The sequence below is a fragment of the Serinus canaria genome, chromosome 2 (genome assembly GCF_022539315.1).
Source record: "Serinus canaria isolate serCan28SL12 chromosome 2, serCan2020, whole genome shotgun sequence".
Lineage (NCBI taxonomy): Eukaryota > Metazoa > Chordata > Aves > Passeriformes > Fringillidae > Serinus > Serinus canaria.
The window spans coordinates 13,209,514-13,230,823 of NC_066315.1; the positions used below are offsets into that span (position 1 = coordinate 13,209,514).

The 21,310-nt window shown below is 39.4% G+C and overlaps 2 long non-coding RNA genes across 3 annotated transcripts in view; both read right to left on the minus strand.

Moving 5' to 3' along the window:
- LOC127059278 (uncharacterized) overlaps positions 1-15,433 on the minus strand; it is a 34,337-nt gene extending 18,904 nt beyond the window's left edge. For both annotated transcript variants that reach the window (XR_007776928.1, XR_007776927.1), the window contains exon 1: positions 15,256-15,433. This is a non-coding gene — a long non-coding RNA (uncharacterized LOC127059278). The remainder of the gene's footprint in view (positions 1-15,255) is intronic.
- A 775-nt stretch (positions 15,434-16,208) lies between these two features.
- Positions 16,209-21,310, minus strand: part of LOC127059268 (uncharacterized) — a 46,116-nt gene continuing 41,014 nt past the window's right edge. The window contains exons 3-5 of the long non-coding RNA XR_007776899.1: positions 19,103-19,453; positions 16,608-17,658; positions 16,209-16,529 (exon numbers count right to left, since the gene is read on the minus strand). This is a non-coding gene — a long non-coding RNA (uncharacterized LOC127059268). The remainder of the gene's footprint in view (positions 16,530-16,607; positions 17,659-19,102; positions 19,454-21,310) is intronic.

The window sequence follows — 21,310 nt, forward strand, 5'->3', positions numbered from 1 at the left end:
TTCCTCCAAATATTAATGGTATACAGAACCAAAAAATTACAAAGTGATGTTTATATATAGAATGTCATATTTCAAAAGAATTAATGATTTAACCAACTTAAGCATAACAATAAACTTCCACTATGCAGCAAAGGAATGCAGAGTATGAGGGAAGTTTCACATCTTTCACACATATTTTTATGTACATAGCAATAGAGGTGTGCATTGAACTTGAAATTTATGTAGATAATAAAACAATTTTTACAACCGGAAAGAAGAGAGAGAGAAAAAAAGTTTAATGCAATATTTTTCCTTCATCTCCATCTCAATCCATTCCCAATAAACAGACTAAGAAGGGATGGGTACAGAACTTAATTCAAATATGTTAGGATTAACTTTTTTTTTTTAATATGGTTGACTCTATGGCAATAAAATTGCCATAAAACTTGTCAGTTGCATATATACTGTATGTTATAAAATGTTCCCCTTTATAGTGACATCATTAATTTTATTTGGAGAAACTTTGCTGATCTCACCTTTATATGAGACTTTTCCTTGCATAAGAGTAGGTAGAAGGGAATGTTGAGTACAGAAGACAGACAGTAGTGTTATTTTTTGTCTGCACAGCACAGTGGAGTGATTACCACAGCAAAATGTCAGCCACCTGCAGGAGGTTTCTCTTTCCCCCTCACAGTAAAGTGAAAGCAGATCTGCATTTCCAGATTGCATCTTTCCATTGGAGTAGACACTGAGAGTATTACTTAGCAATTATCTTTCTTATATTAGAGATACAGATTGGTAAGTCTACAAAAAAACTTGATTCCATAGCACTTTTCTAAAGACAGCAGGGCAGACAGTATTAGGATACACTCCTTATGTTAATCAATTGTGTCAGTGAAGGAGGAAAACTGTGCAAAGAACTATTGACTAAATCACCTGCAAAGGGTTTATATTGACAACTCATACTCCTCCCAAATGAAGCCCCAAGCTGTGCATCACCCTCTACAGATATTAACAGCATAATTCCGGGGTCCCTCTCTTCTCACAGGGAAGCAATGGGTTTCAGTGTTGCTCCTCTTCTAGCATTACTAGGATTTCACTTTATCCCATTTCAGAATAAATGGTACTTATTAAAATTATCTTGTGCTGTGACTTCAGATTGAAGATGCACCCCGAAAACCCCTGCATCTTAAACAGAAAGATAAGAAGGACAAGAAAAATAGTACTTCCTCCTGACAGCTCTCTCTTCCTTTCTAAGATAGTGAGTCTGAGAAAAAAAAAATTATCTCTTTGAATAAATGAATATAGGAAAAGGAAAAGTTGGCTTTATATTCTCTAAGTTGACTAGCTGAGCAAGAAATGTTCCAAAGACCTTGAGTGCAAGTCTTTGTTTATTGAGAATAAGCAATCAATCAGCCAGAGCACACAACAAGACCTTGTTCAAACAATGGATAATGCTGAGTGCCTCAGTCACACAGCTTAGATTGAACAAGTAAGCTTGACATTACCAGCAAAAAAGGCAAAGTCAACAGCATGAAAGTCACAGAATAAGACAGTTCAGGGAGGTCTCAAGCACAGGAATGTTAACATACGTTCAAATGGACAGAGGGCTTTATTGAGATTTTTCTTAAACAAATTGTTTATTATCTAAAGCTATCAAAACTTGCCTTGAAAACTAAATTAAATAAATCCTTCACATTTGAAATGTCTATGACTAAAAGGCCTACTTGTGTTAACTTTCATGAAATTAATAGTATCAAGATTATTTTTTCTTCCTGTATATATTTGTATATGTTTCCTATATTTCATTTACAGCAATAGCCCCCATTTATAAGCTTCACTTGAAAGCAGCCCCAATGTGAACAACAGCACAGAAAAGAAAGTCTACACAATCAAGAAAAAAATTAATATAAAATCTAGTGCAAAACAAGAACAAAGTATTCTGTGAAATACACACAGCTCTTTCTCTGTTTAGCAGTTTCTCGAAATGTCTTTCTGTATTACAAATGTAATTATAAGTACTCTCAAATTTTGCAGCCTGTAGATCATGACAGTCTTCTGATCACCTGGTGATGAATGAACTTGCACTATTTACACAGGAATTTGGGGTGGGAAAGAGGGAGAAAGGGAAGGGGGTATGTGGTGAGAGGTGAGAGACCAGATATAGAGAATGATTTCACATCCTTGGGTTAATGAACAGTAACAAGATGAGAACATCATTTGCAGCCTGCCAAGTATACTGGAAAACAGAGCCTTGTTTAAGATAAAATTTATGGGTCTGCTTTACTTGCTGCTAGCTGAAAATTCTATCACATGCAATCCTCTTTCTCCCACGTTTTCTGTGACAGCAGTGAAAACCTTCAGATTAGCCAAGCTATTTAAGACCATAAGATCATGTCAGCTGTGGTATTAAACATCAATTTGTAACCCAGGCTGTTACTGTGAACCCTTTCTGCACTGCATCCCAGCAGCCCATTCCTCAAACCTTTAGCTGCTCATGCAAGATGATTTTCCTTGAGCCCTTGCAGAACTTTTTTGTTCAAAATTCCTCTGTTACGTGTCTGCTGAAAGTCATGCATTTAACTCATTTATGTATAAAAATAAAAGATTCAACCAAGAATATCCAATGGAAATTTTCTTAAGACACTCTAGTACATCTTTTGGTTTTGATAAACTGAGCATTCCCACAGCTACACAAACAGAGGGCATTTCATCTCCATAAATTAGTATCAGTCTTATCTCATTTATTCCCACATGTACAAGAGAGACAAATGCTGGAAATGGAAGTCTGAGGTATATTTCATCGTGGACAGAACCAGGATGTACTTCCTTCTCCTGTGCTGCACTGGGACAAGGGGTCTCCAAGCCTTCAGTCTCTGTTTTGGCTATGAAACATTCATTTTGCACAGGTAGAAAGAAACTAAATTACACACTGATAGTTGTATTCAGCTGCTCCTTCTGGCAAAAGGGAAGACACTGTGCTGAATTTTAAATGAAGTGAATTTGATAGATTTTCAGACTATGAACTGCCTGATGCCCAGTTCACTCCAGGGGCTGCAGAAACGCAACAGGTTTTTTGTTGCTTGAGATTTCAGTGGGTGAATGGCAAAAGCGATAAAAGCTGAATTTATGCTGAGCTAATTTTCCTCCATTTAGAAAATAAAAATATATAAAAAGGAATTTATTGTTTATGACTAAGTCTAGAAAATTTTTTGTTAAATGTGCACTGACCTCTAGTTATTGTGAAGCATTCTATCAATTGAAAGACAGAAATATACAAAGGGAAAAGGTTCTTACTCTTTCAAGAACAACAATACGCATCTTTTTTAAATGTAGTTGTTAAATTCTAAGATAATGGTGATGATTCTAAGATGATGATGATGATGATGATTAATATTATAAGTGAGTAGGGAATCTTCTGTAGAATACTGTTATTCTGATCCATAATCCACTCTCCAGGGATTTTTACAGGAATTTAAATCTCGGCTAAAGCATTTTCAATTGCACCCCTCATTTCTTCTAGGTGTTATAGGGCTTCCCCAAATAATTAGCATGACACACTGGCAAATGGGTGACATCCAATAGAGTAGATGAAAATTTGCCTACACTCAGAGGGTAGTAGGCAACAGTTCAAAGTCTAAGGACTAATAAGTGGTGGTGTAACCAAGGGGCCAATATGGAGGATGACATTATTAAATGTCTTCATCAGTGAGCAGGAGAGAAAAAATTAAAAAGGCTGGTGGCTGATACCAAGCTATGGGGAAAAGTTTATACGCTGAGGATCTGCATTGCTGTGCAGAGGGGCTTCAACAAGCCAGAGGGCTGGATAGAGAGGAAGAACATTAGATTCAGCAAAGAGAAATGCCAACTACTGCCTCAAGAACAGAAATGTCCCTTGTGGCAGCACAAACAGGGGACAGACTGCCTGCTGCAAGAAGGGCCTGGCAGGGGTGAAGAATACAGAAAGGCAAGGGGAGAGCTCCTCCTACTCAGCTCTTGTGTGAGGCTGCAGCTGGGTCCAGCTTGGGGCTCACCAGTAAATGACATATACCTTCAAACTGGAAAGAGCCCAGAGAAAGGTCATTTAGCTGGGGGCTGAAGCAGACTAAGTCCAAGGATAAGCTGGAAGGACATGTTTGCTCAGCCTGGATAAGAGGAGAGTATAGGAGAATTTAGTTACAGCCTCTTGATATAGAAAAAGGACTTTGTGTGAGGGTGGAGCCAAACTCTTCTCTGGGGTGCTCAGCAAGAGGTTAACAGTCACAACAAGTTGCAGCAAGACCTGATCTAATTGGATATAATAGGATAAAAATGTAGACTGGGAGTGATTAAGCACTGTAAGACATTGTCCAGGGACATGGTGGAGTCTTGTCTTGGGAGATATTTGAAACAAGACTGGACTGGTTTAATCTGAAGGAATTCTAATTTTGGTTTGGACAGTGTAACCTCTAGAGGTTTATTCCAACCTATTTCTTTGACCCCAACTCATCTTATGGGTGGGTACCACTCCCTCTGAAGGCTGGAGATGCTGTGTAGTCCCTCTGTCATGCCAAATGAAAGCACAAGAGAGAGCTGCCTTCTGGAGACTGACTGCAGCAGCAGCAGAATGCAGCAACATTTTCAGAGGATCAGCCAAGCCAGAGCCCTTCTATACATCCACTCTGCTGCAGTATCTGAACAGCATCAAACATTGTCGGAATCTCTGCAGAGCAGAGCAGAGTCTGTTATGCACAGGGGGGAACAGAGCCAGCACAGCAATTTGTCCAGGAGACCTGCATTCTTTTATCCTGACCTGTTGTCACAAGCTTTGTTCAATAAACTCACTGGACCTCCCTAGGAAGCCTCAATGAGACAGTTTTCACATTTACTCAGAGACCAGTTCAGTGAGGTCCAAGCCTTTGGACAGTTTAATAAGATAAATATTTATTAATTTTAGTTACTATAATAGCAAAAATGTTTACTGTCTGTGAGAATTGCTTCCTTTTGGTCTCCTCCCTGCAATTTTCTACAGCTGGAAGCTGTTCTTTCCTTCACATAGCCTGACTGCCCTCTGAACTCCCTCTCACCTCTCTCCATCCTTCCTGTACAAATGGCATTAGACTCTAATTTCTGTTGGTTTTGCACTCTGCTACTGCTTCATCCACTCTCCCCTTAGCACAGCCAGCCTGGGAGAACACCTACCTGCCATATTTATGGGTTTCACATGTATCTCTCATGCCCATAATTCCTGCTACCACTTTCTGTGTTATTTTCCTTTGTCTCTTTGGATGGTGTGTCAGACCAGGTGTTTGGATGCTCATGGGAATGGGTGTGGTGAGTAAAATTTACAGTTTGTGATAACGGAAACTTCTTAACAGCGCTTAACAGGGTTAGGTAAGTGCAAACTGCAGGAATTCACAGGACCAGGCAAGAATCCACGAGGGAGTAAAAGTAATGAGATACATTTGTATTTCCAAGCCATCCTTCCTTTGAGCCTGACCCATGAGCAGCAGCCCCAAACAGACGTGGTGCACACTGTCCTGCAGCAGAATGAACAAAGCTTCTGCAGGCTGTAGCAGGACACTCACAGGCACAGGAGGGCTTTCTCACTTCCCCATAGTTTATGCTCCCCTACACTTAATCAAACGTTACTGGCTTTTACAATTATGTTTTCTTTAAAGAAAAAGAAATAAACCATGGCTGATTACTCAATGCCAAATTTGTGGAATTATCTTTTTATTCACTGAAAATTAATAAAATCCCTGTGAGAGCCCAAATTAATGCAGCCTGATGTTTCAGAGCACCACAACTGTGACTGCTATTGGGTGCTGGGGTAGGCATGAGTTGCAGATGAAGCTTTCTGCACAATGGAGACATTCAGAAATTTTCTCTTATGATTTTCCTCACTCCATGAGTGAGATCATTTTGTGATCACACACACACACACACAGAGAGAGAATGAAAACCTAAACCTCATCTTAGGAAATCTGGCTAAAAAAATGAAAGATGGAGAGATGGAGCAGAGGGGTATACTTAGTAGTCAAACTGATTTTTTTGCTTGGTCTTTTTATTTTTTCTAATGAACACATAAAATTAGGACACTTCATCCTCCTTATTTCTGGGTAGCTGGACATTTTCAACACCCTCAACTTTACTCATTTTTGTCTACCACTCTACCATATTTGTAGGTAGCTACCAAAGCTCAGGCATTTTCTCTTGTAACCCAAAGTTTCCAGTGAAGATGGCAATATATAAATGTAATAATTTAAACTGCTTTATAAAGCCCATGAATTTAACTGCTTCTACTTTGTACCTATCACTCTGTCTGTTGTTACAGTTAGATCAAATTTTGAACAATAAACCTCTAAAAACCTGCATCTTGTAGATTTTGAAATAAATACAATAGTATGTTAATAAACTCCAGGAAAAAAAAATCCTGCTCCTAGCTCCTACACATGTTCACAGTTGTATTTTTAGGTTATATATAATAGTCAGCAATCTTTGTTTGGAAGCCAACACACACTTCCCCAGTGAACTGCAGGATACACATAAATAATCAGGGCTGGAGAAAGGTCATCACACGGCTAGGGCTGGGGTTAGCAACAGCACCAAGCAAACCAATTGTTCAGAAAGCCTTGAGCAAAGCAAATCAAGCAGAGTGCAACATAACTGACTGTGCTGAAAGCTGAACAGAGTTAATCACAGGGATGAGCCCACCTTGAGCCTTAACGTTCAACAAATTTTATTAAGAATGGACAAGTTGTGAGAGAAGTTACACAGTTAAGCTGTAGCTCAAGGGAATAAGTGTGCAAAAATAAAATGAGGGGGATCTAATAAGGCCCAAGGACCATCAGCTGAGCTTGTGAGAATCAATCAGTAAGGGCTTGGTCCCAAGGTCTCCTTGTTTCTGCAGTAGGGAACATATTAATGGTATATATTGACTTGTAATAAGAGATTCCTGGAAATGTTTCCCTTTTAACTTTTGCTACATAAAATTTAGTTAACAGCAAACTGCATCTGTTTCCCTTCAGAAAAATAAAATAGATTTCATCCAGACTTACTTGACTAAAAGCTCAATTTCTGTGACTAAAAATTGAGTTCTTTCATTTCAATGTACTTGGGCAATGTCTCGTGGTTGTGTCATGATCTCATTTGCTTTGTTGGGCCAGAATCCCTGGACAAATTTACCTGCAGTCATACCTAGGAACTCCCATGCTGCAAGAAAGAGCCTCTGCCTGAAAGGCAGAATTGTCTCATGGAAGGCTCAGGTATTTTCATAAAGAACAAGCCCCTCACAGCAGCCCACAAATTGTGCCCAGAGTGTATGGCAGGCTAAGAGTCATTGCTCAGCAGGAGGAAAAGTGGGAGAGGAGGAAGGAGGATTTTCAGAGGGGTTATACACTTTGTAACTGAATTGCTGAATTCTTTAAACACAGCTTCACAACACTAATTAGCAAGCTAAGCCTTGTGATTTCCTGATAGATTTCTAAATATCTTAGAAAAACCCTTAGGGAGAAATGTAAAAGGCAGAAATTCTACAAATGGGCTGTAACTAAACAGAATCAGTGTTGAATATCACTCCAATCTGTCCACAAAGTCTGATTTCTGCCTGAATCTTTTTCTGTACATCCTATGGGAAGGAACCATATTTGCTTGGATTTTTGCTTTTCTTTTCTCTCAAAATTTTCCTGTAAACTAGGTAACATGTTTTGTCCTGAATTCTAAAGACATTTTAAATTAATACTGCATACTTAATCTTGTCTTAACATGCCTTTTGGTTGGCTTGTTTGTTTTTTTTTTTCCCCTGTGGTCTGGGAGCTACACTTGATGGGATGCAGCAGTTGTACAACCCTACTGATTAACTGATGTTACAGGAATGTTATGGAACTTAGGTAATTGAAGTTTGTAAAAAACTTTACAGAACTTTAAATGAACACTGCTTCAGTTTAAGTAAGAAATAATTATTGAGAGTAGAAAATGGAAAAAAGACATGGAACAAATCTGATGAAACAACATATAGCAAAACTACAAAACAGAGGATCTATGCAAATCATAACTAAATGAACACCCATTTGTAGCTCCTTTAAGAGAATGGAGTTACTGAATAACATGTGCTGGTCTCATTTATCTGAACTGTGCTTACAGGAGATGAGTTATTCCTGATTTACACCAACACAAACAAGACCAGAATCAAGCCAGGCAAGAGCCCTAGGGGTACCCTTAGAATGAGAAGAAAAGGAAAGAGCTCTGCACTAGACAAACCCACCAGCCCAGGGGATTCCTAGTTTGAACTACTTTTTATATGACAATTGCCAGCCCTCTGGCAAAATTGCCACTTGGAACACACAAAACCTTCCAATCATGAAGAAGAACATTTTTCTTCCAGAGGAAAATTCAGTGTCTGGGAAATTCAATGTCTAGTGGAGGTCAGAAAAAATGATCTGGTAAAAACAATTCCCCCTTCCTCATCAATTGGACTCATTTCCACTATACCTGAAGGAAATCTGTTTATTTTACTGACAAAGGCTATTTTTCCTAGTCACCTGAAAGGTGGATGTTCTTTTGAGACAAATCTGAAGCACAGTGTGAACCTTCTTTTACATGCCCAGCAATAATCCTGGTGAAGCTTCACTTGCAGCCCAAACAGCAGTTGCAAGAATTGTGATGGAATTACAGCACAGCTAGATATGAAGAATAGGATTGCACTTAAAGGAGCATTTGCAGCTGTTGAATAAAAATTCAATCTGCAGATGTCTGATGGAAAGGTTACTCAGAAATAGCCATCTATGCTGGAAAAATATTTTTTAGGGTAATATCAATGTATATTCAATGCCATGCAAGACACTAGATATTGAGAAACTGTGAGAAACAGCAAGTCCAAAAAAAAACACAGGTCCAGCCCACACAGGTCCAGCTGGTTCCTGAACTGCTGTTTGACACAGATCTCATCATTTAATCTGCAATTTTCAAGTCAGTATTCACTTAGGTCTTATCACCTATAGCAACTACCTGCTTCTCATTGCAACATTGCATGGATGAGAGTGTCCCTGTACAGTTATCCTTGCCTTACAATCCAGAACTCCAGTTTCAGCCTCAGACTACATTGCATACTGCAAATACATCTGCAATGGTTTGACCAAACAGTGCCCATCTTGAAACTAGAAATCTTGGAAACCCCAAGGATTTAAGACAGATCTGCAAACACCTATTCAAATATCCATATTTAGGGGCCATTATTCTTCTTCAAAGACTGACCAAAAAAAATTGAGACTGTTTCAGATGCCTGACAACAGTTTTATATGACAATCTAATACTGCCCTCTGCAATATATTTGTTCCCTTGATAGCTGTATGTGACAGACAAAACTTTAGGACAATAGGTAGAAAAAATTTACTAATTCTGACTATTGCACCTACAAATGATTTGAGTTCTTCTTCCAGAAAAGTAACTATCTTGAGAGGGATTCTTAAACAGCAAGAGAGTACCAGAAGCAGGGACCAAATATCCACACTAAAACCAAAGAAGAATTCACTTTCCTATTATAGTATTTTTACCACATTACTCACACTAAAATCTTCCAGGATAACACAATGCAGTTTTCTTTATTAAAAATAGTCTTCAGAGACTATACTTTGGGTGTTTCTGTGGCTACCACAGTAGATGAGAATTAATTTCTATGTCATGTTTTTCCTTTAAGACCCTGATCAGCAAACACTTAAGATCACGAGCTGCAAACTGTCATTTAAAGACTTCTTTTCCTTTGACATACAACACTAATCTTAGTAGTATTTTGCTCCACCAGTTCTTTCTTAGTTTTAAGAACAAATTTTAACCCTCTCCATCATGCTTATAATGAGATTGAACTATCTGAAGCCTGTTGCTTCTCACCACAGAAGGTGAGCCATTGCCCAAACATCCCTGCTGCTTGCTCAGTGCATTTCTACTCATATCACCTTCTGTATTCTGTGTGCTCTGGTGCCCCCTTCTCCTGCCTGGGCTGATTAAGAGATGTACTTTCTTCTTGGATTTCACTTTCTTTGGTTCCTCAGCAGTTAAAATCCTTTCTTCATAGACCTGGAGAGCTGCTGCCAGTCAGCTCATCAAGAAAGGCTTACCTTCACTTATATGCCATATTGCCTTAGCCTTCCATTTGATTTTCCTGATTTTATTTGCTAGACCCATACTGCAGTATTTGAAATAAGGTGGCAACAAAAAAAGGGACTGATTCATATCTTGGTCCCTTCTAATTTACCGGTGTCTTCATACTTTCCACCTCTTGCTTTTTATTTGAGGAGTTCTTTTTTCATAAAGACCATTATTATCAGCCAAATTCAAAGAAGGCCAGACTTTCTTACATATCTGACTTATAATTTACTACAACCCTTCCTTGTATCTGAGGTGCCATGTAGTGTGACTCTGATTACACTTGCCCAGCTGTAAATATATTTCCTTAAATGGAGTTTTTCCTGACATGAACAGGAAGCCCTATAATTTCTTAGCATAGCTATTTACTTTATCTAAAATAGGGGTTTATTATTATTTTGTAAAAGGAAGATGCTTTCATTCTGACCTAGATAAGATTCTCTTTCTCTTCACTTCTTAAGACAACTATGAAAATGAGATTGTAAATCTCCTATGGAGAAGAGACTTGGACAAATCAATAATTTATGTTATGATTTTGAGAGACTTTCACCTTGAGGAAGTGCCAGCCCTATTGCAATTCTGTAGCTCTTGTTTGAAAATGTTTCCCATTACTAATCGGGAGAATCTTTTTTTTCCTTATTATTTATACAAGGCTCCTTTGATTTTCAGTGTGTGACACTTCAGAATGAAAATGGTGTCTGCATTAATTAAAAAATGAAGAAGAGAACTCTTACTTTCCTTTCCCCTCGCTTAAAATCCAAGTAAAACGCTGGCAGGCAACACTCAGCATGTAGTGCTCTACTTCCAACCATGAACCCCTTTAACAGATTTCTGTCATTTTAGCTGCTTCTGGCTAAAATCACTGGTTATAACAGTGACTTGGAAAGAAAAATGAGCAGAGAGTTAAGAGCAAAACAGGGGGTAGGTACATGTAGCAATTAAATAAGCCCTCTACAAATCTCAGGCAGAGAACGTGCCGGTCAAATCATTCCTAAACAAGACCCTGCAGTGCCAGGTTTATCCTGAGGCCTTTGGGGGGAAATAATCATATGAGTTTATGCCCATGCACCTTTCTTTTGACCTCCACAGCTCACTAAAGAGCAGACATCAACTGTTCATTTCCCCAAATCCAAATCACCCAGGGTTTGAAGAAATCTTCATCAAGACTTGCAGCAGCATGTTCTAGCCACGGGCTGGCTCTGGCCACACCATCTCCTGGAGACTGGATGATTAAAGGTCACCATTCTTACCCATTGCACCATAAGCCCAAAGCACTCACTGAAAGTGGGTCTGCCCACACAAAGTGCACACACAGGAGCTGCTGGAATGGTGTAACCAACAGTGGGGAAGGGACCAGCCTCTTGGGATGAGTTCCACATTCTGCCTCAGCTCCTGCAGGCAGCTGGGACATTTCTGAAGCACACCTGCAAACAGCACAAGACCTTCAGGCCTTCTGGAAGGTGTAGAACTTGTGTCTGACTGCTCTATGCCAAGTAACTGATTCCCTTACCTCTCTATAGCAAACCAATTCTGAGACATGACAAAGCCTAATAAATCTGAAAGAATAGGAATTAGCAGGGATGGGGGAAATTTAAGGGAGAGTTCTTTGGGCCAAGATTTTGAGTGTTAGCACCAACTTCCAGCTCCAGTTGATTTAAACTTTGTTTAAAAGGAAGCATCACTATAAAAATTTTTCACAGCTTTCTGGGATGAAATTACTTTCTTGTGCAGATATTTGACTATTACTCCAAACTCTTTCTCACAATTTACTGTTATCACTGTAGAAAAATTTCTGAGCTACATGATGTTGGAAGTATTGATCTATTTTGTTCACAATCTGAAAAAAACCCCAACCTATATACTATTAAAAGCAAAAAGAAAACCCAACAAACCCATTTATTTTTCCCAAACTTTCCAAGTTTTGATAAAGCCTTTATGTTGTGGTCTTACACAATTAAAGCCAATGTAGACAATTAATGCACTGATAGGATGACAAAGAAGTCTGTGGGCCCTGGACAGTGGAAGAATATTCAACACTTATCTTGAGATGAAAATAATAACTGTTGGGTTTTAAATAACATCAAAATTTGACCTAAACTCCCAGTGAACATCAAGTTATACTAGGAAAGGAAACCCTATAACCTCTAAAGATTCAGATGTGTAGAATGGGAACAATATAGCTCAGAGTCCCTCCTAACTCCTCATCTCACTTATCCCCTCCCAATTTTCGTATCAAATTTTTCCTTTTTTCCTTACCTCCCCCACTCATACAAAGTAGCTCAGATATCCACATATTCACAGAACATTCATGGCAACAACTTTGTGACTAAAACTGATGAATATGTAACATGATCTTAAAAAATGCATGTGAAATATGCAAAGGCATCAACTTAATGAGTACTTTCATTTTGTCCTGGTTTTGCATTGAAAGGTCAGTTTATCTAACAAACAGCATCAGAATAAATCACTTGAGCTCTGAAACCTAGATCATTCATCTGGCTAAACAAGAAGAATTACTAGAAAGTAAGCAAAGGACTGGAATTCTCCTACCATAGGATTGGACAGGATGTGCTGTTTAAATATCAGGGCACCCAGGACATTTTGATATGTCATCTGTTGTCTTAAAAAAGTGACATAAGAAGTGAGCTTCCATTAACTGAGCAGTCACCAAGCAGAAACTTTTCAAGAATCTTCACTGAGTCCAGAAGATTGGTGCAGCAATTGTGCATTTTGATATCTGGAACTGAAATGTGATTATTTTGCAAAATGTAAAATCAAACGAGAAGTGCCATCATTTGCCATGGCTTTGCTATTTCCCCTACCTGCTCATTATCAGAAAAGGAATTTTTAAAATCCCAAAGAATCCTTAAAAGTCTTAAAGCATCCTTTAAGAGTGACAGGGATGTGCTTTTATTTGTGCAGTGGTGCAGAATGAATGCTCATATAGGCAACCATGGGTATACTAGAACTACTCATACAGACAACTCACAAGTGTCTTTGGATATTGTCTATGAAGTGCAACTTTAAAAAGAAAAATATGAAGGAACTATTTGCAATTTCAGTCAGTGTGCTAAGAAGAACAATAGCATGTAAGTTGGGTAGTTAGTTCAAAACTGCAGCATTTGCAAGCACCGGGTTTCAGAAACCACACTCAGAGTAAAATCTGGCATAAATTGAACATTAAATTGTTCAAGTAATTTGGAATTAACACATTCCTAGTAATTCCCAGCCATGTTCATTTGGAAACAATTAAACAGAACTTGTTTAAAAAATAATCTGTTGAGGTGTTTTCCCCATCTCTTCCAACAAATAATTCAACTCCAGAAGTTTCACCGTGGTTTTTATAATGTATGGGGTTTTTTTTCACCTGGGTCATTTCTTACCCATGTGAAAGTTCTACTATATCACTTTTTGCCTTCAACAGTTTGAAAACTAGAGAAATCATTAATATTAAGAAGAATGCCAAAGATGATAGTTTTCTCATCTTGTCTTTGTTTCTCTTTTCCTCTGGGCCACATAAGGATATTCAAGTCAGCAGAGACAGTGTTACTCTTTAAAAAACCTGCTGATTTAATATTTAGTAGGTGATGGATTCCACCTCAACAATCAGTCTCAGGAATAAAAATAGTCTGAATCCCACTCAGTGCCATCCACAAATCCATAGATAGAAACCCAAAGTATTGTACAGCACATTTCCTGCTCAGTAAGCTTGAGACAAGCTGCTGTGATTCCCTATATATACACATATATTCTGAGCTGATGCCTGTCAAACCAGCCCCTGGTTAAGTGGCAAGCATAATATAGCTTCCTTTCCCTAGAGGTAACTGTCCTCATTACTGAAGCGAATGAACCCCTAGGTGTATAATAGATTCTTCTTTAAAATATTCATCATATGACAGCTGATTTTTCAGCCATATTTGGCTGGAATGTTACATTTTGGGGAACTTAGGACTCCATAGTCAATTAACCTAGTATTTTGCTCACCATCTAATTTTTTTTTTTTTATCATAAATCATTAAACATTTATGTTAGTATGTAACTTGTTATTCTCCTGTGCAGGACTGAGTCAAACAGGCAGACCAGGTTTTCTCCTACTGCAGCAATATCCATTAAAACATCTGGACTAGCAAAGCTGAAATTTTACACTTTCCCTCAGCCAGAAAACATCAACTTCTCCAAGGTGAGTCACATCATCCAGCACGGTTCTGTTTCCTTCACACTTCTCAGAATCAACACTTCAGACTGTGAAAACCTCCCTCTGCCAGCAGGTCTCAGAAAGACCACGGGCAGGCAGGGGGAAATAACACAGGGGCCAGAATTCTCCACCAGAAATCAGAACAAAAATCTATGTAGGGAGAGAAAGAAACAAATAGAGAAGCAGGTTATTCACCCCAAACGTTTCCTTGTTCAAACACCAAACAGTGCTTTTCCTTTGGACTCTCCATTCTTCTTTCTCAAATAGTGTATTTTTCCCTGCCGTCTCTTCCCATTTTTTCCCTATCTATTCTTAATTACAGCCACAAACTTCAGAAGTTCCTATTCCTGCCTTCCACTGCACTATCTCACAGCACCAGTGCCTGCAGCCTCTTCTCTTCAGCCTTCCAGAAGCCTTCCCTGCCCTGTTCCATGCGAGGTACTAAGGCACACAAACCAGCCCCACTAGGCTGGGGAGAGACTGTCACGGGCACGCAAGGCTGCTCAGGAAGTTTACACAGCACTTGCTCAAGCTCTGCAAGCCTTCCTGACACCAGCTCAGCATTCCAGCACACCAGCATCATTTTTAAGTGATTTCTCATGTGATTTGTGCTGTCTCTCCATTCCCACATGCTACTCAGACCTTGGTGGCGAAAAAAAAATTCATTCTTACTCTCATCAGGACTTGTTTGTCATCAGAATCCCTCTTTAGTTTTAGTAATTTGCTTATTTTTAGCCTACTTATCTCATTATGCCGGTCTAATTAAAATCATTTGCTGACAAATATTGTCAGTAATGTAACAGTTGGCTAAATTAACACTGGCTTAGCCTTAGCTTTGTTATCAGCTTAACTACACAGCACTGATTGATGAGCATTTTAAAGCAGGAATTCCTTTCTTCAGGTCAAATGCAGAGAAGGCAAAGCTGGAGATTTGGATGTGATACATCAACAAGTCTTACCAGAAGAAAGTCAGATATAATTGTGCAGAAGACAAACCAAACTCACATCTCCACAACTTCCCTGCAAACTTGGTAATAAAAACAAAGATGCATTTGGCCCAACCTGTTAAAAAAGCAGGAGCATAGCTTAACATTTAAAATTACTGTTATAAGCAGTATGCCTTGTAGTCTGATTCTTATTTACTTTTTGGCATAAATTGAGTATTTCTAAACAACAATTATTCCTACAGACAAAACTTAATTGCAATATTCATCACCAAATATGTCTAAATTATAGGGATGCTGAAGTGTTTTACAGTGAAAACACATCCAATTTTAATGAAGTTCAAAAGAAGAAATGTTTATTTATGGATTAAAGTACACAAAGATCTGCTGCTCACACTTTCTGAAATACTGACAGCTTTTTTTTTTTTTTTTATTTTTTTGAGAGAAAGAGAGTGCAAGGGAAGGAAAGACTTCACATCTTGTAAATACTTGTGGTGAGTGGATCAAGGTTCCCAACAGACAGGCAGAGAGCTCCTGGGTCTTTTGACACTAGTTGAGATCAGATGATATACAACTGAAGTCTGAAGACAAAGTTGCCTCTAAGAGGTTGCATCTGGTGAAAGGGTGGAGATGTGCTGATAACCCATTACAGCTGCAGGGGGATGTCTCAACATGTCTTGAGAAAGATTGCATATTTCTCTGTTTGGGGCTGAGGTTTGCTACTGTTCAAATTCAGTGACATCCTTTTAACACTCCTAAAGAAGAAAAAAGGGTGGAATCCAAACCAGGACAATATTCTGTAGAAAATTACTTTCTATTTAGTAGGCTCTTATGAGAAAAAAAAAAAAAAAAAAAAAGCATAACTAAGTATCTAAAATTAGCTCCTCTACTGAAATCCTAAATGGAAAACAACTTTAAGAGAAGATGGAAATGCTTCAGAGAAATATATAAATATAAAAGAACCATGAAAAAAAATACAGAGAAAAACCCAGGTTTTGGATAAAATCTTCAGAACACTCTTCCCTACTTGAGGAATTTGCAAGCACCACCTATTGAATGAGAACTGCTGCTGTTGGTCTTCAGGATGATGCATTCGATAAGAGGGCACAGAAATATTACAGGGGGAATACCAACCTCCAGGAGATACAGATTCAGCCTGCTTGGAACCAGATGTTTCAGAAGAAAGTAGAAAACTGTGGCTGTGCATAGACTTGACAGTGCTCCACTGGAACAACCAGAACCCAGGTTTGCACAGGCTCCAGCAAGTTAACTTGCACAAGAAGTCTCAACTGTTTAAAAAAATATAATTCAGCTTGGGGAGAGGAGTAACTGGGGAAAGGGAAATATAACAGACAGGTAATCCTTACTGCTCTGAAAATTGCTATCACTGGCCTGCTGTCAAGCCATCCAAAGACAGGAAAATATACAATCTGCTGCCATTATTACAGTTCAATTCTCTATGGATTCAACCACAGGAAAAGAGTAAGTCCAGACTTAGGCCTCAGCTTACAGTACATGGGCTGAAAAAGAAAAAAAAAAGACAATTTTTTGCTAAGCCAGCTAACAACACGCTGCTGCTCCAACACTCTGCCTCAGGCCATGCAGCCTCAGCTGCACCATCTGGGCTGGAAAGGCTCCAGGGAGGAAAGAGCAGCTGAGAGTGCAACAAGTTGAGGCTCCAGTATAACCATGACTGTTCTGTTCTATGAGTTCACCTGAAACCTCGCCTTCCCAGTTCCTGTTTCTTGTTGTCAGACACTTTGTTAAATTGTTATTTTTGATGTGTCCTCTTCTATCCAGATGTCTTAATTACTTGTTTCTCACTAAGTGCTGGCTTCTTATGCCTTTCCAGTGTATAACCTTCTCCCTGAATTCACAAGGCACAGCATCCTGATGAAATGCCATTTACAATGGAAGCATTAGGCACCAGGAATAAAACACAAGTTCAGATTGTTTTTAAGAGCAGTAAAACCCTTTCCAAGATCTTGTGACATCAGTTATCAGAAGCAAAGATAAAATGCTTTTCCTATTTCAGCAGCAACATTCCCATTGATTTTAACACTGCAGGATATGCCACTGTGCACTGAAACAAATCACCTGTATATGAATGCAGTCAGGATGAAGTGACCTCCAGCAAAGCAATTTCTTACCCTTTGGTTCTGAGGAGTAATAGTAAAAAGGTCTGTCCCTTCCATCTGTATCTCAGTCAAGTCACCCACAAAGAGATGTAACATTCTGGATCACACTCATTTGTTCCCCTTTCCTTGACACCTTACCATGCTTCCCATGTTGTTGATACATTTCCTTTTCATTCCTGGCATGCAAAAGTTACCAACTTTATATGAAGTCATAATGCAAAGACGTCTGTGCTTTCTGAAGGTTGACAGTGTTAACCAGGGAATGAAATCCATTGGTTTCCTAGGGGAAGGAACAAGAAGGCATAATGAATCACCTGTAGAATTAATGTGAAAACTCCATTTTGGTTAACCAATCACGAAGCAGATTGGGGATGTTTAAGCGCAAATCTAAAAATTCAGGTGGAGAACATGCTATTGTGCTGGCAGTGCAACACACACTCCCTTTGCAATTCTCATTCACAAGAGAGAAATAATAAGAGTGACTCGTGAGCTGCCCTGCCTCAACCTCCACAGCAAAGCTGTGGCTGTCCCCTTGTTCCACACTGTACACCCTAACACCCCTTCCCTGCAGAGCAGTAAGACCAAAGGAAATAGTCAGGATTTGGGTTTTGAAGAGCAGAAACTAATGTGCATGCATGTAAGACACATAGGCAGCTTCCTAAATTATTTTCAGGTGTCTTCTTTAATCCATCTGTAAAGATGAAAACAATGTCAGATTTTTCCAAAGTCTCTTTTTAAAATGAGTTTTGAAGGCAGTTTCCAGGTAATGTACATTTTCCATTCAGCAACTCATGCGATGCCATGCAAAGTTCCTATCCTGCTCAAGGCAATTTAAGATTTGATGTTGATGTCATGAAGACAGTAGCAAAATATTTCAGGTGTACACTTGGACCTCAGGAACCATCCCTGCCACATGCAACTGTGTACAGCTGGGGAGCACGAAGGGGTTTTAGGACATTTTCTGGCCTGAACCTTCAGGGGCAGCAATTCCCATGGGGATGTCCACATCAGGCCAGAAAATGCTCCTGGCAGAGCAGAGACTGCTGTCCTAAAACCCCTTTGTGCTCCCCAGCTGTACACAGTTGCATGTGGCATGGATGGTTCCTGAGGTCCAAGTGTACACCTGAAATATTTTGCTACTGTCTTCATGACATCAACATCAAATCTTAAATTGCCTTGAGCAGGATAGGAACTTTGCATGGCATCGTATGAGTTGCTGAATGGAAAATGTACATTACCTGGAAACTGCCTTCAAAACTCATTTTAAAAAGAGACTTTGGAAAAATCTGACATTGTTTTCATCTTTACAGATGGATTAAAGAAGACACCTGAAAATAATTTAGGAAGCTGCCTATGTGTTTTACATACATGCACATTAGTTTCTGCTCTTCAAAACCCAAATCCTGACTATTTCCTCTGGTCTTACTGCTCTGCAGGGAAGCACTGCTTCTCTGCTGCTAGCTCATCACATCCCCACGGTAAAGGCAGGACTTGCTCTTACATGTTGAGAACTGGCACAGAGCAGAATTTAATGATTAGAATAGTGCATATTACACACATTATTTCAGTGCTCAGGATTTTGAAGGAAGTTATTTCTATATTACAGTTATGTGGAATGTTTTCTGAAATATTGACATGTATATTTGAGTCCATCTTTGGGATCTGGATATCCAGCAGATGACTTACAAAATCTGACCTGTAATGGTTTTGCTATCAGGGCTTACCACTGCCAAATCCATGTCCTCTGATATCTTTGACAGAATCCCATCATCAGTTCAGGGAATATGAAGTGATACCAGCAGCCAAGGAAAGGATACAGGTGTTCAAACACGGCAGGAGAAAAAGTCAAATTTCCTAGGCTAGAGAAGAATGTGAGGATAATTGAAGTAGAAGGAATGAGCAAAATGTCCTCTTGCAGCAGGTCCATGTAGGCAGGGGCACATCTCTCCCCTTCACTCACACACAGTTTGCAGACTGAAGCCACTGTGATCTCCTTGCTGATCCTGGAGAGGCATGTGCAGCTTCACATGACCTCTGTCAAGGAACATCAAACATGCTGAGGTTCAGAAAGGTATCTGTAGGGAAAAGAAAAGAAAAAATAAAAAGCAGCATAAAAATTTCTTTCTCAGGACAGAGCAGGTCAGAAGAGCAGAGGATGTGGATCCAGGCATTGATTGGCAGTTCTTACCCAGTGGTGTCTCTCCCCTGAGGGCCCTGTGGCAGCTGCTGCTGAGGTGACCCATTTCTTGCAGCCCATACCCAGGGAGCATGACCTGATGCCACCACACCAGCACCAGCTGACTTTGTTTCAGATTTGTCACAGAGCAGAAGGGTGAACCAAGGAGGGACGCAATTTTTATTCCTTAAAGGGAGAAGACACTAGGAAAAGCTACCTGGAATGACTCTGTCCTTAGTAGAGATGGAAAGGCTTACAAGGCCTTTGGTCTCCATAAAAATATTTGGGTGGAGAAAGTTACCAGTCTGGCTCATTTTGCCAGCTGTGTGACCTATTTATAGTCCACTGCATTTTCACAAGTGCAATGTGCACAATCTGCCCATTGTGCAGACTGTAAGACAGAGATGTCCTGTGACACCACAGGGTGCTCCTCAGAAAAACCCACTAGGAGATTCAGAGGCTGAAAGGAGGAGGAGATGCCCTGCTCTCAGCATGCCTGTTTTCCTCTCCTGGATCATACCACAACACTGCACACTGTGTCTATGGCTTTCCATGCATGGAAAAAACAATGGCAAGGAATCTTTTAGATGACAGTCTCACCAAGTGCAGTCAAGAGCTTAATGAAGGCAGCTTTCACAAATCAAGTGAAGAACTCTGGATACAACCCAGAAGAGGATGTTGGGAAGCAAATTACTGTGCTGACAATGCACTGGGTATGTAATGTATTTAACTGTATTTTGAGGCTATTTCCCTCTATAACAGCCAAGAAAGATGAAGGGACTCTGCACAGGAATGTGTAGCAGTTGCTTTACAAAGGGTGTCTAGAAACTCCCATTTCCCACCTTTCCATCCTTACAATTGAGATTTGCAGTCCCAAATCCTTCTCTTAAATTACTGACCAAAGTTATGCTATTGCAATCAGTACATCAGTGGAACAAAGTTTAGATTCTGCACAAGTTTAGATGCAATCAAAAAAGTACATTTATTAGCATGTACCAGGTGCTTTTTATCTTATCTAATCATCTTAAATCTTGATCAACTACTTATACTTTTTAAAAAATACTACCCATGACACAGATGGCAGTATCCAGATTATGACAGGCACCAAAATTTGTGGTCCAGCTTTCCAGGTTCTTGCAGCTAGAGATCAATATGGCCAGGCAGACACAAAAATCTGCACAGGACACAACACAGCATCAGGCCAGGTTGGATGGGGCTTTGAACAACCTGGTGTAGTGGAAAATGTCCCTGTCCATGGCAGGGAGGGTGGAACTAGAACTATTTTTTAAGGTCCCTTCCCACCCAAATACTTCTATGATTCTATCAGTAACATTTCATTTTCTTAGATGACCTTTTACATCTGTCTTTTCCTTTAGGATCTACTGCTTTTAAGGACAAATTTTATTCTACTTTAGGGAAAAACTGTTTTCTATCCTAATGGGAATAATCTGTAGCCACCTCTAGTCACCTCTTAAAGAGATGCCCATTCAAAGGCAGAGACTCACATTAATCAGATGAAAAAATATGTTCTCTAGTAAGCTCTGGCATATTGCAAATACACTGAATGCTTGACATTTTTATAATTATGCTAATGTTGTGACATTTGATGTGCCTGCTTTTAAAAAAAAAAAAATCATGCAATTAAGTTCTCTGAAAGAAAACCAGAAAGAAACAGATCAATCACTGAGAAGGCAGAAAGAATGAAAACTGCTTCTACTAGCTTTAGAAAGAAATGCCTGCTAGTCAATGGCAAACA